The sequence below is a fragment of the Halichondria panicea genome, chromosome 4 (assembly GCF_963675165.1).
Source record: "Halichondria panicea chromosome 4, odHalPani1.1, whole genome shotgun sequence".
NCBI classification, from domain to species: Eukaryota; Metazoa; Porifera; class Demospongiae; order Suberitida; family Halichondriidae; genus Halichondria; species Halichondria panicea.
Genome location: NC_087380.1, coordinates 7,756,828 through 7,773,242, shown reverse-complemented (window position 1 = coordinate 7,773,242; position 16,415 = coordinate 7,756,828). Strand labels below are relative to the sequence as shown.

Genomic DNA, 16,415 nt, shown 5'->3' with positions numbered 1-16,415 from the left:
CAGACTCGCGCGACTGGGCGCCCACCCAGCCTCATAGTATGATTGACAACAACATGAGAGATGCTCAGATGTAGCAGAAACCTGTAGTCTCGAATTCCAGCCGGTGTCGAGTTCCAGACCCTAATCCTAACCAATCCTAACCCTAACCGTTATTAGACCATGCAGCTTGGCCGGAATAGCGACCTTGTTTAAGTCTTGTTGCATAATCTAGCTAAGCAAATACATTGACCTTGTGACGTCACATGCAATGAATAACATTAATAAACATTATGAATCTCATTAACACTACATGATCTGAATAAAGTTAATCGCCAGTCAGGCCTTAACTGCGCAGAGCTAGTTGTGGGAAGTTTCGTGGCTTGAAATAGGTAATGCATTCAATGATGGTGAGACTGCCGCGGTTATGATTTCATACGTAGTACCGACCGCCCACCGCGGAACCAAATCTAATTAATTTTAAATTACTTTCATTATCAGCTCCTAGGATGCGTAGCTAAGAAGTAGTAGCAGTTTTCTGCAGGCAACTTTGTAGTCTAGAATAGCTACTCTGCCAGGATCCCTAAGTTTCGAACGGAGGAGTATAGCCCCAGCGAAGGATCATTTCACAAGTAAGCTCTGTGTGTATAGCGATCATCATTTTCCTAGTTCAGCCTTTAGCCTTTAGAATAGTTAGAAGCCTTTTGAGCTGATTTAATATGCTACCTAGATAGCCTCTGAGAGAGTAGCTTTGTGAGTTTGTTTTTAGGAGGAAGGCTAAACACAGGAATGATTCCAACTGCTGAGTCAGCCCTTTTGAGGTTATGGCCGCCCTCACATAATAGTACTATCATGTCAGGAGTGCATGAATATGCACTCCTGATCATGCACTCCTGATCATGTCTATAGGAGGGCTGCAGAACATGGGGGGAACACCTGTTTTGCAAATTCTGTGATACAGAGTATACCCCTGGTTTATGGAGTGATAGTGAGACATTGCAAACATGTACACGTTTACTCAATCAGAGCATTGTCATGACATTGGCCAGTTTCGTATGGTGTGTGCTTTGAATAGTCTCTAAATGAATGTCAGCAAAACGACTCTAATATGAAAAGTAAGATCAGATAAACTTTCTAGACATAAGTACGTATACCTCTCACCTAATTTCTGAATGAAAGGGTTGTTAATTCGCTGGAGACCAAATCAGCAAGAAGATACCCATGAGTTTTTGCTGGGGATGTTTGAACACATCAAGCTCTTACAGTTTATAGTGACAATTAAAAGAACAGAATGGCAGTGTGCAGCATGCCCAAGAGTTACGACTAAGCTAGTGTGATACTTGTTTGGATTGGCACCATTAGTAAACAAGTGTTACCTATCTCTATAAATCTATCAATGGCAAGCCCCACGTACCTCCCCCTAGGTGCCATAATTGCCATAATGATGAGAAGTTGAATTCCTACTGCTTACCGGCTTTTACACATGTAGGTCATGTGTTCACATAGACGAGTGAGAAGGATACAGCAAGCTTAAGCGCTTGGAGACAGATTGCTTACTACAGTAAGCGGACATACCTAACATCAATCTGTTCCTATCTGTTCTCACCATTTAATTGGCATTAACCATTTTGGTGAGCTCTTAAGTGATGAGGGAATTAAATTGGGCCGCCAGGACTGGATATGGATGCACGCAGCTAGCTAGCTATATTGCATATTGAGCTTGAGTGCATATTGAGCTTGAGATCGAGAGAAGACACACAGCTGGCCAAACTGAGACCACGCCCCATTTTATTCATATATTGCTGACTCAGCAGTTGGAATCATTCTAGCTGCTTTGGTTTTGAGAGTGTAGTCTACAACGTTTGATATTCAAATTATTTTCTCTTTTTCAGCATTTGCCTCTAGCAAAGAAAGATGTTTTCTTTATTCAACTTCTTAGCAAAGTAGTCTACAGTAGTTACTGTGTCAGGATCTCTAAAACATAACTACTGCCGCACAAACTTACTCCGGCACTTTTACTACAATCGTCTGCCTAGGCTTTGGAATAGCCTACCTTCGATAGATACTTCACTCTCAAGCAAAGCTATCTGTGGCTGCAATTTCGGCTAAATTTTGACTCTGATAACCCCTGCTCGTTTCACTTCAAAGCAACAAGTGCCCAGTTTAAACTATAACTATGTATTAGAATTATGTGTTAGTATAGCTAATTATGGTAACCTGTCTCTACAGGCTTGCCATCGGCATATAATGCTGAAAAATCATATTGAATGAATTGAAACAGTCACCCAGCCAAGCAGTCACCCAGCCAAGGGCCAGAGCAAGGGATCACTTCAGAGGTAAGCTTTGTGTGCGTATAATTATAGCAAGCATTCGCCTCTGAGCTGATTTTAATATGCTTATGCACTTGCCTAGATAGCTTATGAGTGTGTAAAGTATACTTGTGTAGAAGCTGAGTTAGTTTAGAGCCTGTTTTTAGAGTGTAGTGTACAGTGTTTGATATTCAATGTATTTGTTTCAGTGTGGCAAAGAAAGATGCACCCCTTAGTAACAGTAACAGTTCTCTTCAAGCTACCTTGTAGTTCTATCTGAACAGTCAAAGAGTCAACCAGCCAAGAGATTACTTTAGAGGTAAGCTTTGTGTGCGTATGATTATTAGCTAGCTGATAATACTATACGCTTACCTACGTAGCTTGTAAAGTATACTTGCTCCAGCAGTGTGTTGAAGCCCGAGTTTAAAATACAGAAGCCTACGCTCAGCAGTGTTGCAATGTAAAGGGGTTATGCTTAGCTATCTTTTGGTCTCATCCACAATGTCCACAATGTATTCTGTTAATAGCTGTTAATAGCTGTGAAGGAATGCTGGACACCGGAAAGGTGGGAGTCCATAGGCAGGCCAGGAGTGGAACTGCTTACAGTAAGTGGTGTTTGTGTGTGTGTGTGCGTGCGTGCGTGTGTGTCTGTATATGTGTTCCCACGCGAGTGTATGTGTCTGTATGTGTGCCCGCGTGTGCCCGCGTGGGTGTACGTGTGTGTGTGGCTACACGTGCACGTGCGCGCTTGTGTGTATCTGTGTGTGTGTGTGTGTGTGTGTATTAGTGTATTAGGTGTATTAGTGTATTAGTGTATTTAGTGTATTAGTGTGCACATGTGTGTGTATTCACCCACGTGTGTGTGCGTGCGTGCGTGCGTGCGTGTGCGTGCCCGTGTGTGTGCCTGTGGCATGATACTTTATACTGCTAACAATTTACATTATCAGTGCTTATGCCTAGGCAAGTTTCTGCTTGCTTCCAAGGTTACGCTCCTCCTAGGGTTTACAAAAGGTTATTCTATGACATTGCAAAATAACAGCAAGTAAGCTTTCCAAGCAGGTCAAGAACCCAGAACAAATCCTTCGACCCTATTGACCCTGGCGTTCCCTTTTACGATGTGATGGACGATGTGATGGATGCAACCTTGAACGTTTTATAGGAAGATGAAGATGGACTTGAAACTGAGAGAGTCGACATTCCCGCAAGACACTCCTTCAAAAAACACGTACGTTTTTCCCGTTGATGAATTGACTACTGTTTCTTGACTGTTTCTTGCTTGAATCAGTATCACTCAAACTAGCCTCGGATTCAAGGCCGATTAAAATACGGCCTGGTACCTATTGCAGGGGTGATAGTGCGCATGCGCTTCAAATTACCCAGAATATGGGGAATATGGGTAATCGTACTACGAACGTAAAACCTTACTGCGAAAATTCTGACCCACCTGACCCACCCGCCCACCTGACCCACCCGCCCACCTGACCCACCAGACCATGAAAATCGACCTCCTCCACCACCTTCCCTCAACGGTTCCAGATAGTGAAGGTGATTCCCAAGATGACTCAAGTAACCTGCCAAGCAACTCTCCCCCATTCGAGCTCCCCAACTACGACCCAATGGCTGAGCCACAGTTCATCTGGGGGGATATTGACCCTGAGTCCTTCACCCAGCAACTAAACAAGACTTACTCAGAGGTGGTACACTGGAAGAGAAATATATTCTCTGTTCCATCGGGAAAGGCCGGCAAAAGCTTTGTAAGCGAACTATCTTGCCTTTTCAGAAGCTATGCAGCACTGGAATCGGTCGCCCTAAAAGCAGTTACCACGATGAGCATCCTGCTCTTACAGAAATCACACTAGAGAGACGCCTAAAAACATGGAAGGCAGGGGACTTCGACAACCTCCTGCTAGAAGGCAGGACCATTCAGCAGCGGTTAGGATCAAGGAAGAGACCCCAAAAGGAACCAGACTAGCTCGCTCGTGCTTTTTCAAACTTAATGTTGAAAGGGAACACAAAGGCGGCCCTGAGACTCATCTCTGAAAGAAGTAGAGGGGTGTTCTGCACTTGAGCGATACCGCTCTCTCGCACGGTGACGAGTCACAATCCGTCCTGGACATCCTGAAATCTAAACACCCCTCAGGCCAACCAGTGGACCCAACCACCCTCGTGGATAAGGTGAACGATCCACCACCTTATCCATACGCTTACGCCCTAAAGGAGCATCAGGGATTGACGCACATGGATGGAGGAGGATATGTACCTCCTTTAAGTCTGCCTCCGATGATATTTGCCATTCATTAGCCCTTCTAACCAGAAAGATTTGCACGACCTTCGTCGACCCTGAAGGACTCAGTCCACTTTTAGCCTGTCGTTTAGTAGCTCTCAACAAGAACCCAGGTGTGCGACCTATCGGAATTTGCGAGACAGTTCGCAGAATCGTTGCCAAGGCCGTACTCACAGTCACAAGTGATGATATCCAAGACGCTGCTGGCTCTACCCAACTTTGTGCAGGCCAAACGGCGGCTGCAGTCCATGCTATGAACCTCGCATTTAATTCTAAAGAAGAAAACGCGGTACTTTTGGTCGATGCTAGCAATGCATTCAACTCTCTAAACCGCCAGACGGCACTTAGAAATGTCAGTCCATCCATTTCAACCATTCTCATTAATACTTACTGCCAGGATACGGAACTGTTCGTCGATGGTTCCACCCAGGAAGGCACCACCCAGGGTGACCCATTGGCAATGCCCATGTACGCCATCGCCCCTAATGGACAGAGTTAACCAGTCCGTAGAAGTCACCCAGGCTTGGTACGCTGATGACGCTGCTGCCACTAGTGACATGGTGGGAGGAGCTGACCAACATTGGCCCTGCCTATGGATACATGGTCAACGCCTCTAAAACTCATCTGATAGTAAAAGCCAGCCAACTCTCAGAAGCCCAAACAACTTTCGAGGACACACAGATCAACATCACCACAATTGGGAAACCACACTTAGGATCCCCTCTTGGAAGCCAGGAATTCACAGAGTCATTCGTCAGAGATAAAGTGCAGACCTGGTCAGAGGAACTGACGGTCATTGCGAACACCCACCCTCAAGCCGCCTATGCCGCTTTCACCCACGGCATTGTAGGCAAATGGACCTACCTAGCGTGAACCACCCCAAACATTGGCCCACTGTTACAACCACTGGAAGACATCATAAGGACTTGCTAGGCTAGGTGGAATAGGGGTCATCAATCTGTCAGACTCGGCCTCCAAACAAATCTCTGCGCCCCTCTACAACCTCATACTAAACGGAAGCCTGGACTATACACACGAGGCTCAGTTTACAGCAAGTTAGAGGTCAAAAAAAGAAAAAGGGCTCACTTCTGCCAACCAGCTCAAGTCAAACCTACCACCTAACCTATGATCTTATCCCAGGAAAAGGGAGCCTCAAACTAACAGTACTACCGGTGGAAGAATTTCTGCATAAAGGTGACGCTCAGATATGGGTGGCAACCCAATGGCACCCCAATCACATGCGCTTGTGGCACCAACTTCACAGTGGAACACGCGTCCATAAGGCATAACGACAACCTCATGTCAGAAGTTTGCCACAATGTCGCCATAGAACCACCCATCACAGGCGAAATTCTGTCAGGTCCAACACACAAGATGGTGCCAGATTAGACGTGGCAGCAGATGGTTTTTGGGGAAGCAGGTTTGAGAGAGCATTTTTTGATGTTAGGGTGTTCAACCTGTACGCTCCCGAGTGCTACCATAAGCCGTCAGACTGTAAATTTCGAGCACTTACTTGCCAAAATTGTCAAAAGAAAGGACATATCGCGAGGAGGCGAAGCCGAAGTGGACTATGAAGACCTGCTCAATGCTGTCAAACCACCACTAGAAGTCCAGGTACTCATAGATAGTTGTGACGTACAAATGGAGATAGATACGGGTGCATCAAGGTCTATCATGTGTGAGAGCCTATTTAAAAGTATTTGAAAGCTGCAAGCCTCTAAGGTGAAATTGCAAACGTATTCGAAAGAACCATTGAATATAGTTGGTGCCGTGCAGGTGCACATTGAGTATGATGGTCAGACTGCTCAGCTTACCCTAATCATAGTAAAGGGAGATGGTAGGGATTGGTTAAGTGCCATACGCCTTGATTGGCCACAAATTCATTATGCTTCTAGTTCTAAACTGCAGGGCGATGTGTTCTGGGATGAACTGGGAAGCCGGAAGAACCGGATTGAAATAGAAGCCGAAGCCACACCTCGATATTGCAAGGTGCCGTTTGCTTTAAGAAAGAAGGTCGAGGAACGACTAGTGGCCGAAGGAACTTTGGCTAACTCGAAGTGGGCGACACCACTGGTTGCTGTGCTGAAAAGTGATAAGAAGAGTGTGCGATTATGCGGTGATTTCAAGGTAACCGTGAATCAGGTCGCCAAGCTGGAGCTGGACCGATACCCTGTGCCAAAGGTAGAAGATTTGTTCGCGACTCTGAGCCGAGGGAAGCTATTCACTAAGCTGGATCTCAGGCAGGCCTACCCCTTAGAAGAGGAATCCAAGAAGTATATGGTCATAAATACAACCAAGGGATTGTTTAGATACACCAGACTACCCTACGGAATATCTTCGGCCCCTGGAATATTTCAAAGGGAAATGGAACATTTATTCCAAGGCGTTGTTGACCTGGACGACATTTTGATTACTGGAGGACGAATCGAGCCATTTGAGAACTGTAGAAGCCGTACTCCAGCGATTGTCAGACACTGGATTGCGAGAGCAAATGTTTGTTTATGGTTCCTACTGTCACGTTTCTCGGGCATTGGATTGACGCCAAGGGTTTGAACCCCCTGGCAGACAAGGTCAAGGCGATCGAAGCAGCACCAATACCCACAAATATCACGGAGTTGAAATCGTATCCGGGGTTACTAACATATTACGGGAAATTCCTTCCAAACCTCGCTGACAAGTTGACACCCTTGTACAAGTTGCTGCAGCATGATGTACCGATGTACCTGCAGCATGATGTACCTTGGAAATGGACTGAAGAACAGGACACCGTTTCTAAGAAGTTGCTGACGTCCTCCGCACTCTATGACCAGCAGCTGCCTTTAACATTGGCTTGCGATGCTTCGGGATTGGGGCGGTCCTTGCACACCGAATGCCAGATGGGCCTATCGGGTATGCAGCCGAAAGGAATTACTCACAACTCGAAAAGGAGGGACTATCGATTCTACGCTTATCTGTTTGGTCGTCCATTCGAGTTAGTGACAGACCACCAGCCACTGTTGGGTTTGCTTGGTGAAACTCGCTCCACCTCGCCCCAAGCTTCTGCTCGTATCCGACGTTGGTCTTTATATCCTCTCTGTTGAAATCTGGTCCTAAGTATCTTTTTTAGTACAAAAATTACTGACTAAGATTACTATAGATTACTTACATGGAATGTTCTAGATCTATCTAATTAGGTAATTACAATGACTTAATCAGTTAGTCTCACAATCTACTATTAGTTTCAACACTCCCACTTAATCGGTAGATTGTACTCAAATCTTAAACACTGGTTTCGATGGTGGTCCTCAAACGTGCAAATTGGCGGACGACGTCCCTTTGACTTCTGAGCATACTTGCATCGCACATATGGAAAGGGACTCTGTGGTGACTCACATCTGTTGCAACCCCTCTTGGGAACGGGTGGTCGTCTGCTCGGATCAGGTAATCTCTTTCTTGTGTCTGGTTCCTTGATCTGACTCAGCTTCTGTTGTGTTGGCAAACTCGTCTACTCCAAACCTAACAGGGGGTCCACGTGATCCAACATCAAATATCGTATTTTTCTGTTCAGTTACAGGTTTGTTGAAGACAAAAACCGTTTCGTCGAATATTACATCTCTTCTCTTTAGTACCTTTCGGGTCTCTTCATCAAACAACTTTCGAATTCTTGCAGTATCCAACAAACCGCAACTTCTTCACTTTCTTTTGTCTGTCACAATTCAGTATGTGAGCATATGCAATACAACCAAAGACTCGCAGGTGACTAACATCAGGTTTCCTCTCAAACCACTTCTGGTACGGTGTTGTATTTCCTGATGGTGATGATCTGTTCTTCAGATACGCTGCAGTCGCTACTGCAGTAGCTGTTTGACAGACTTGCATGATTAATCATGGCTCTAGCTGATTCCATTAGAGTCTTGTTCGTTCTCTCCGCCACCCCATTTGGGTCAGGGGCGGTTAGCTCATGCCGTATTCTGTTGAAATGCAGTAGACAAATACTCCTCACCATTAATCGGTGTGTAGAGTTACAATATTTTGCCCACATTCGTTTGTGACAAGTGCCTTGAATTTCTCAAAAAAAGTACACCGCACAACACTGAGAAGCGTCATCGATAAACGTCACAAAGTACCTTTGGCCACCGATCGATTCAGTTTGTATAGGCCCATATACGTTGCTATGAACTAGCTGTAGCTTTCTTGTTGAACGAATTCCTCGATTCTCACTTGTAGTTTTCTGCTCACAAGCTGGTGACGCTTGTTCTCTGGTAGGTTCACAATTCAATTGATACAGCTTGTTCACTAGTGACCCCATGCCACATAGCTTGCCTTTTCGATTTCAAATCCAGCACCTCAAGTTCCCAAATTTCACAACATTGCCTTTACTGGTTGCTGCTCGTACAGAGAAAAGATTACACGTTAGTTTTGGTACATATCATATAGTACGTTGTACAGCACAGCTTTCTCACTCACTTTGAACAACATTTTCACGCGAACATTACCAACACCCAATGCTTCAACAACCTAACCATTGCCAAGTCCGACCTTTTCTGGTGTGTCAAACTCTCGATACCTTAAGGTCGGTATTATTAACGGGTTGTTATTTTAGCGAATTTAGCGAATTGACATTTTTTCGCTAAATCAACCACTACGTCAGCATTACGTACAATTAAGAGAATAATACCAGTCTAGTCATTTCAAATCGCTAAAATTAGTACCCGCCAAATGCAGTATCTCAGCAAACCGCTAAAATTAGTACCCGCCAATAATACCAACCTTAAGGTAATCCGTCAGATACTGCATCTGCGAAGTCATATGACTGGAGGCTCCTGAGTCTATCAGCCACTTGTCTACCTGAAGCAGGCTTCCCGACGCCGTGAGGGCTCCCTCATATTCTGAGTCGGGCTTCTCCTGGCATTGTGATCTCTTGCCTTCGGACAGTAACCAGTAACGCTGGATATGTCCTACTTCATTACATCTCCAGCAGACAGGTGGTTTTCGGGGTATTTCTTTACTGTAGGCTCCCACTAGCGCTGCATCCGTAGAGGCTCCATCACTGGATGCTCCTTTCTAGAGCTTGTTGTACATAATTCAGTTTTAAGTCATCTCCTCTAGCTTCGATCGCTGTCACGACAGTAGAATAGCTAGACTACCGAGTAGTGTCACCACCTGGTCCTCCTCCGAAATTGGGGCTCCAATGGAGGATATCTCCTTCATCTCTTTGAGGTGCATTTCCATAGATGTACCCTCGTTCATCTCTTTTCTAAAATAAAAATACTGTTTCTTCAAGAACAATTTGTTAGCCAGGATTTCTCATTCGTAGTGCCCCCTCAAGGCATCCCACATTTCTTTTGGTCCCTCACATGACGTCACCAGGTAGATGGTAATTGCCATGACCAACGTGGAGACTGCGACTTCATCGGTAGTCGGTCCTTACAAGCTCCGTCGCGTCTGCCAGTACTTCAGAGCCATCAACATACTTCCATAGATCTTTCGCCATTAACAGATGGCGCACCTGAAATTTCCATGTAATCCAGTTACAACTTCGTCTATCGACCACTTCTCCTCCCATAAACTTTGTCACTGCTACTCGTAATAATACTTGTTCTCACTTTTAAAACAACTCAACAGGATAGCACAACTAGCCACACTTCCAATATCTTGTAGCTTACGCGTTGTCTGGGCCCATAACCTGTTGAAATCTGGTCCTAATATCAACTTCGTTTAATCAAGTATCTTTTTTAGGATAGAACAGCACATGTGTTTACAAAAATTACTGACTAAGATTACTATAGATTACTTACATGGAATGTTCTAGATCTATCTAGGTAATTACAATGACTCTACTATTAGTTTCAACACTCTCAAGTTCAGAAAGACTGGTGCTCACGGAAATGCGGATGCTTTAAGCCGACTGCCGTTAGCAGTCGAGTTAGTGTTGCTGTCCCAACACCCACCTGTCTCAGCCGAACAAATCCGAGATCAAACAGAGAAAGACCCGACTCTCGCACCAGTGTTACAATTCTTGAAACAAGGGTGGCCCAACACTATGAAAAAAGAATCTCCACTCATGCCATTTTTCACGAAAAGATCAGAGCTATCTTTATTTGATGGATGTATCCTTTGGGGAACACGCGCAAGTGTTTGTCGAGAAACCATCCTGGTTGAACTGCATTGCATGAACTGCACGAGGGACACCCCGGAATTGTTCGGTTTGTCAAGGTCGTATGTATGGTGGCCCGGAATCACGAGCGACATCGAGACGGTAGTCCACCTATGTACTGAGTGTCAAATGAGTGTCAAATGTCTCAAGCAACCCCGGCTCTTGCCCCGTTGCAGCCTTGGAGTTGACCTGGATTATGCTGGGCCTGTGCATGGTAAGATGTATTTGGTCCTGATAGACGCCCACTCTAAGTGGATCGAAGCGTTTTGTACACCTTCCGCAACTTCCTCCGCGGTGATAGAAGAACTGAGACCCTTGTTTGCTCAATTTGGGCTACCTGAAACGATCGTCACCGACAATGGTACGTGTTTTGTGAGTGTTGAAACGTTACCTCAGCACCCTACCGCCCGGCCTCCAATGGACTCGCCGAGAGAGCGGTGCAAATTGTGAAAAGAGGATTGAAGAAAACCAAGGAAAGAAGTGAGATTTCTGTACGCTGACTCCTCAAACCACCACCGGAGTCGCACCACTCAGTGTTGTTAAGGATGGCTCAATTAATTATTGGGATTTATTGTGGATTTCTTGTATATGTGATTATATCTTTTGAATGGTTACATATAAACTGATGAAAACTGATGAAACTTTGCAATAATGTAGTCTTATAATGAAGGAACATGTTGAATGTGTTTTTAAAGTCATGTGACTTTCAGGGGTGGAGCTACAGTGAAATATACAACTTTACAATTTCCGGAATACAAACAAGTGCAGCCACACCCCCAACTTTTTTTGTGAAGTGCAACTCAGTTTTATCATTTTTATGGCGCCCGGATATGATGTCTATCATTTTAGAAATACGCATATTTAAGTAGAGGGCATTAAATAGAAAATGCGACAGTTTTCCTGATTTCTGTGCACCTGTAAATGATACGCATCATATCCGGGCACCACAAAAATGGTAAAACTGAGTTGTACTTTATAAAAAAATTTGGGGGTGTGGCTACACTTGTTTCTAATCCTCCTTTTTTATCTTCTTAATCACACTGTAACGACATTCACACTGTAACGACATCGCTGAAGGTCACATGACCTCCAAACATTAAGCGTGTACATTTCGTACAAAACTACATTCCTACTAAATTTCATCCATTAATATATCACAACCACAAAGATATGATGCCCTGTGCACCATGTGGCTGAGCCATCCTTAACACCAGTGAGCAGCTGAAGCGTTACTCAGAAGAAGACCCAGGTCAAAATTGGACATACTGAGACCTTTGAACCTTTGACAGCTGAAAGAGTGGAAACACAACAAATGAAGCAAAAGCAAAAGCAAAAACACGATGCTCATGCGCACGAGAGATTGCTTTGCGAAGGTGACCCCGTGCTCGTGAGGAACTATGCTCGTGAGGAACTACCTCCAAGGGGACAAATGGTTAGCAGGTACGATTGCCAAGAAGACAGGGCCGGTTTCGTACGCGGTGACAATGAGTAATCGTAGATACCACCAAGACCAGGTTCGAAAACAGGTTCGAAAATTGCACACTTACCTGATTCCGACACTGATTCACTGAGTAGTGTTTCAGACACTGAATTTGAATCATTTGCTTAGTCTGATTTTTAATTAATAAATTTTTTTGTTATTTTGACATGTGACATGATAATAATTAATGTTATATCAAACGGACATCTTTGTTAAATCACGCATAGGTAGTCCCAGTGAATGCAATGGGCTGACTAGTTCAGGAGCAACACAATTATCATAAAATGAGGTTAGCTTTGGTAGCAGTTTGTCTCTCCAGTAGGCCTCATCGAATGCAATGTGTTGAACACTAATCTACAAAATCACACCAACTGCGCTCTCCTAAAGACATTTGACCCTGCACTTGGGCATGACTTGTTTTGAGTTGTAAACTTTTCTCCGAGTTCAAGGTACAGTAGAATCCTTCAATATGACAAGCTTCAGGAGTAGGGACATTTTACCTCTAAAAATCCATACGGTTCTAGAGTATTAGAGGGGTTGTATACTGCTCCATCTGGTGATGCACCTAAAAAGCCCCCGATGAGCTTACAATCAATCTTGATTACACTTTTGGTTCTGGTAGGATATGTATTCCTGAATCGCTATTTTCTCGTTAGTTAGGCCGTATGCGGTAGCTGGAGTAGAAAAGGTTCTTGGCTGTATAATGCGCAAAACCAAGTTATCAGGAGGTCCAAACAAGGAGGCAGTTAAGCGAAACCTTCTCACAGAAAACCACAATGGGGAATTTGCCTGCTCACAAGTGTTCCTTTCCATTTCACGGCACATCTGTGTCATTTCATTTCAAGTGTCTTCTTAAATGCCATTACAGTAGCTCTTAGGTCACTATCACCTGGAAGATTCTCATTACAAGGCTGTTGGGATATTTCACATCGAAATTGTTTATCAAATAAAAGTGATATGCACAGCTGTTCTCCTCGCATTTTTTCCAACAGAGCCGAGAGTTGACTTGGCCCCGATACTTTTGTGGCCTAGGATCGAAATCCTCCACAGAAATCGATTTCCTTGCTTTGAGTATTCATGCTTTTTGAAACAAGCACTTTTCCGAGGTGGTTTCCACTGGCATGGGAGGGATGTACATGGTACAGGGTCATTCTCAACTACACTCCCTCTGGAAGCGAGACTTGGAGCATTCGGATTAGTGCATGCAGCAAAGCTGATACATGCGTACAGCTAGCTGATTGTCTGAAGGGGGCTCAACTTTGACAAATGCCAATAGACTTATAACTCACCCTGCAGGAAGTGGCACATTCCTTCTCGGCGAAGCAAAATGTATGTGTTGTACACTCCAACTTTCATGGACGGCTTTGTCTTACACTTGACATGGGCCCAATCAGGATTTTTGGTGTTTACACAAATTTCTTCCAATCTACCAGAAGCCCAGTAAGTGTAGCCTCGAGTCAATGCTCGAAAAGCACCATGTTCACCAACACATTCCCGTTGAAGAAAAAGTAGACGTGGGCCTAGATTTGCCTACACCACATGTACAAGAGCCTAAGGACTCAACGCCTGACCCTGTTGAGACCTAAGACGTTCCCTCGCCGGGAACGGAAACCGGTTAAACGGTTCGAACCCACATGGAACTGGTAACTATGTATGTATAATGTTATACACCTTCTTGTAGAGTTGTTGTTGTTTTTTGTTTGTTTTTGTGCTAGGGGGGAGGAGTGTAGTAGATTACGTCATATAGTAGATTACTCATTCTAGACTAGGTTTTTGTAATACTTTGTGCCACGTGTTCTGTTCAGTTCTGCTATTGTGATTACTTATTGATCGTGACACCACACTATGAGTTCTACGTTGATGTCCAGCCTCCGCAAGCATCCAGTAGTGATGTCACGACTAATTGCATTGCATTCCATTGAACGTGTATGCAACTGGCCTATTATGTCTAAGGTTGGTCACCCTACTTTGTGTTTGGCCATGCATTCTCAGTATACTTCGTTGGCCAATTTTTAGTGTACTGTCTGTTATAGCAATTCAATTATAATTATTGATTGCATGACAATCTGTATAACTTGAGCCAATAACATTGATGTATTTCTCCACAGAAAATGGGGAGGCCTTCTTAGAGCTAACATTAGAGGATGTACTAACCCTAAACCTGATCAAGACTGAACTTGTTGATTTTAATTTTATTAACACAGCACAAATATTAACACAGCGTTTAACACTGACACTAGTAGAAGAAACCTATTGGAGCCATTAAGACTTCAATGGCCTGCACAAAATTAATATCGATGATAAATTTAGGGCCAGATATACAGCACAAACAGCACAACAACGATATACAGCACAACAATATTGATAAGGAGTTTTATAACCTGATATAATTAATAGGAATTTTGATAAGGAGTTCGTCCCAAGACATAATTATACTCTTCATATCTGTTGTTAGGGTTAGGGTAAACTTCTCTGCATGTGGTCTGCATGTGGTTAGGGCATGACTGAGCTGAAGCTATGACTGGTGGCTAGGCCACATCTTTACCCCCAAGTACTTAATTAGGAGAGCAATAGAAACGCCTGATTATTATTAACTAGCGGGTTGCATTCCTCTAATTAATTAGAGGGCTGCCTAACTACTGCTATAACAATTCAGGCTGCTACTAGATCAGAGATATCTCTAACTCCTTCCCTGGTCCCAGCAGCCTTCGCAAGTAGTAGCACGCATGTACAGATCCAAGGTGACCATACAACTGTCATGCATAGAGGCTAAGCTGATGAGATAATAAACTAACGCATAATAAACTAACGCATGCGCACTATCACTATGTAATAGGTAAATCGACACGCTCCATGCAAGTGAGCGATCTATTATAAAGTAAGTACAAGCTGATAACAAGACATGAAAGCTTACCATTGGAGCGATGGGAGTCTTTGTCTCTTTGTCTTTTTGAAGATCCTTCCTAGATGCCAGCTAAATCCTTTCTAGATGAGCTACATAGGAGATCCTTCCTAGATGCCAGCTACATAGCTAGCTAGAGAGTCATCTAACTAACTCGTCTTCTCCAGAAATCTTTTACTATATGCTTTATGAGTATACGGAAGTGCCCGGAAATCAATAATTGAACTTCAATTAATTCATGGCGTTTGAGCGTCATCTGCTCAAGAGGGCGAAAGGATAGAAAATAGCTAGGAGGTCGATCTTAGGAGGTCGAGTTTAGAGAACGCTTTATCCGATTCAACAATAAAAATAAACTCGGGTGTTTTCCTAGGCCCTGTCACATATATATAATTATACACCTAATATAAAAACACAGTAAGTATATGCTAGATCCAATTTATTATTAGCCTTACAAGAAATCCTTTAATTTAGTATTGGTATCACTGCCATTGTGCTTAGTATTAGCAGGCCTGATGGGATGAGTGAAATTGTCCTATAACATCAGGGGCCTGAGAAACAATAGTCTATTGGCTAGAATGACATTGATAGTGTCTATCTTAACTTACCTAATCCAACAGAGCTCGATAACACTGGACAAAATGTACAAAGCATGTGGTATATTTCTCTTCGTTGACCCACTGCTACCAGAACTGGGTGGCTTAGATTACGTACACATGTACATGTGTATAGTCACTGCAGTCATTTCTACAAGATACTGTGCTTTCAGCTGTCTGTTAGTCGACTTTACTACTTTACTGTTTGTATAGCTTCTTCATGGTACCGACATCAGATCCAGCCTTCTTGTTCCTCGTACATGTAGAGAACTGTCTGAATAGGTCGTGTCTGAATCACTACACAAAGATAAGGCTTGCACGCCCAGGTGTTGATTGTGTAGACGCTCTAGAACTGCATTTAAGAACTGCATTTAATAATAATAATAATAATAATCGATGCTGCTTTACAGTACATTTACACATTTACACAAGGTGAGATTGTGGCAGAAATTAGATTGTGGCACATACTGACAGGAAAGGAACACCTGAGTAGATCTACATACTACAGTTATACAGAGGAACAGGGACAGATTATTGATTCGTCAAAGCGTTCTAGAAAATTGTCCTAGAAATGTTTGTAGACCAGAAATTTTTGTAGAGTTGATTGAGTGACAGAGAGCTGCCTACCGGACAGAGGAGTCAGCCGAGAAAACGACAAGGAGACGACGTGAAAGAATTTCAAGGGTAAGTATTATGTACATCTCGCTAGAGCAAAAATGTCGGGTGGTGCTATCA

The 16,415-nt window shown here is 43.8% G+C and overlaps 1 long non-coding RNA gene across 1 annotated transcript; it reads left to right on the top strand.

Moving 5' to 3' along the window:
- Positions 1-1,030: 1,030 nt before the first annotated feature.
- Positions 1,031-14,418, top strand: LOC135335556 (uncharacterized). The gene is made up of 6 exons (XR_010394531.1): positions 1,031-1,537; positions 2,206-2,312; positions 2,495-2,604; positions 2,813-2,890; positions 11,874-14,138; positions 14,294-14,418. It is a non-coding gene; the product is annotated as an uncharacterized LOC135335556 (long non-coding RNA).
- The last annotated feature ends 1,997 nt before the right edge of the window (positions 14,419-16,415 follow it).